This window comes from Capricornis sumatraensis, chromosome 1, assembly GCF_032405125.1.
Source record: "Capricornis sumatraensis isolate serow.1 chromosome 1, serow.2, whole genome shotgun sequence".
Classification (NCBI taxonomy): Eukaryota; Metazoa; Chordata; class Mammalia; order Artiodactyla; family Bovidae; genus Capricornis; species Capricornis sumatraensis.
In genome coordinates, this window is record NC_091069.1 from 218535340 (window position 1) to 218538166 (window position 2827).

General features: G+C 37.9%; 1 non-coding gene across 1 annotated transcript; it reads left to right on the forward strand.

Annotated features, from left to right (window-relative positions):
- The first annotated feature begins 2397 nt into the window (after positions 1-2397).
- Positions 2398-2532, forward strand: LOC138093821 (small nucleolar RNA SNORA70). Its single transcript, XR_011146159.1, has one exon. It is a non-coding gene; the product is annotated as a small nucleolar RNA SNORA70 (small nucleolar RNA).
- The last annotated feature ends 295 nt before the right edge of the window (positions 2533-2827 follow it).

Below are 2827 nucleotides of genomic sequence, written 5' to 3' on the forward strand. Positions count from 1 at the left end.
CTTAGGTTTCTGGGAACTCTGCTCAATGTTAGGTGGCAATCTGGATGGTACATGTAATGTATGACCAAGTCCCTTTGCTGTCCTCCTGAAACTATCACAACATTGTTAATGAGCTATACTCTGATATAAACTTTTTTAAATTTAGGTGTCTGATAAGAGCAAAATATTCTTAGAACACCAATTTTAACCTGGAAGTCTGTTGCTTTCTGAAGTTTTCTTTATAATATTAAAAAAATTGGAAGCCATGTGCTTCTCTTTCCTTTATCATTCTAGTTCCCAAATGTTACATTAAAATTTGTCTAAATATTAAATTCTGAGTATGTCTGATTTCATTCAACTAATTTATTCCAGTTTGGACTTGGCAGGTATAGGGGTCTAGCCAGTTTCTCAACTATGGACAATGGTTCTTGTAGTTTATTTGTATGACACTGTTTTAGCTGAAATGTTCTCATTAATTAAAAAAAACACAACAGAGCAGCAGATACTTATAGAGTGTGTGCCAAACACATTATTTCATTTTATCTCAACAAATATCTTCTGAAATAGGTACAAAAATTATTTTGCCCATTTCAAAGATGGGGACTGGGGCTTATAGAGAGCTGAATAGTTCCTGAGGTCACACAGTCTTTATAATATGAGTGGTGGCTTGATGGGAACTCAGGTTGTCTGGACCATACTCTACCCTTAATCACCATGTCCCGTTTAAGAGTACTTGGAGATACACTTCCTAAAGCCCATCGGGGCTTCAGGGTCTTTGCAGAGTTATAAATTTATGTGAATCCAAACTTACTTTGTTTACTGTTCACATGGATGAGTCTGTATTTGGTAACTCCCAGGGCTCTCTCAATAATTGAGAAGCCACAATGTTCAAACTGTCCTGGGAGGGAAAGATTAATAGGAACAAAGAGTTAGCCAATGATGCCTAATTAGGCCAGCATGAGGAGCTGAGTAAGAAATGAAAAAGACAAGTTAAGTTACAGATGGGATGCGGCCAGGATGAAAGGGCAGATTGTGTTCCCAAAGCTGAAGTAGAAATGGATGGAAAGCACAGCAAAAATTCATGCCCCTTAGGAACTCTGAGGACACTTTACTCTGACACTTTACATGAGGCCATTGTGAAATAATAGCAGTCAAAATGCTAAGGCCTCAGATACCTGAACACTGCTTTCAAAATATTGCCACAAACTATGATTTATTGTACATGGGCATTTTTGAAGATATGACAAAATTTATGCTTTATCTGATTTGAATTCTGAAAGGGCACATGATCACAAATGAGGATAAATTACCTCTCCACAGGCAGAAATATTCTCATTTTCATTTAGATATGTTGGAGTTTGTGTTTTTTCCTTCTTTCTGTTGTTACAGCTTGAGCAATGTTCTATCATGTGAAACAGAATTGGCTCTGTGCAATCATCTGGAAGAATATTAAAGCCACATTTCAGCCTGGTATGGCATGTTGCTTACTTTGAGGGTGGGGGTGAGGGGAATTGTAGTTCATGGTTTTAATAATCAAATACTCAGATATGAATATCAAATCTGATCTAGAAAGAACATCAAATTATGCTCTCCTATTCTCCTTTCCCCCTTTCCATCCCTTTCCATTGAGCTTAAAGATTTTCAAGTAACTTTTTCCTGAGTTTTTACCAAAGTTTCAATATAAAATGCTAACACACCTGAAAGAGAGTCCTTCACTCCACAGGACAGTCACATGGAGTATCTAACTACATATCAAGTATCTATCACATGAAGGAGGGCCATAGCAAGGGCTTTAATGGAGAAATGAAATGTGATGAAATCGGTAGGTAAAGTTTGCATCAGCCTGAGGGTATCAGAGAAGATATCACAGAGAAAGAGACATCTGAGCTTGGGTTAAACAGTAAGCAAGAATGTGACTAGTAGAAAAAATATTAGGTAAGAATTTCAAGCTTCCAAGTAGCTTAAATCAAAAAGGAGTGATGGGATTTGCATGTAAAGGTTTTATTCCCAGCTAAAGGCACACAATTCTAATTGAAGAAAAAAGATGCAGATGCATTTGTTTCAGACAGTCTGCAGTCAACTAGTTTTCAACCCTTGGGTTAAAGATCAAAAGGTATAAGCCCACAGTCAACAAACCTTTCTATCACTCACTGCTTTTTTTTTTTTTTTTACCTTTTTCTTAAAAGATGAGCAAATAATTAGATACCTGATGAATCTTAACAAAAGAAGATAAAGGCTAAAACACACACACACAAATAGACAACTCGAGGAAGCCAAAACTATGTATAAATGTGAGAACATAGAAAGGAAAATTACTATTAATATCCTTAGAGATAAGAGAGGATATTATGTCCTTGAAATGTGAGTAAGATGCTATTATTAAAGGAACATTGAAAAAAAACAAAATCTCAGAAATATTTGCAGCCAGCTAAGCCAACTGTGCTCTTTTCCTTTTGGGGGCCCAGTACGCAATGGCCTCAAACAGCAGCCTCCTCAGTGGTGTATGCAGCCTATTGCCTGTATCGGTTTCCTTATGGGACCTTGGCAACAAGCCTTTCCAGTGGACATTCATGTCTGATTGCATGCTGTCCCAAATCTAGGCTCCAGACAAGTTTGTGTGGTGTCTTTGGAAAGCCCTAGGGTACAGTGGCCACGGTCCATATTGGCTAAGTCATCATGTCCAACTGTACCAAGCTGCAGAACAAGGAGCATGTGATCGAGGACCTCTGCAAGGCCAAGTTCAAGTTTCCTGGCCACCAGAAGATCCACAGCTCCAAGAAGTGGGGATTTACTAAGTTTAATGTGAATGAATTTGAAAATATGATGGCAGAAAAGCAGTTCATCTCAG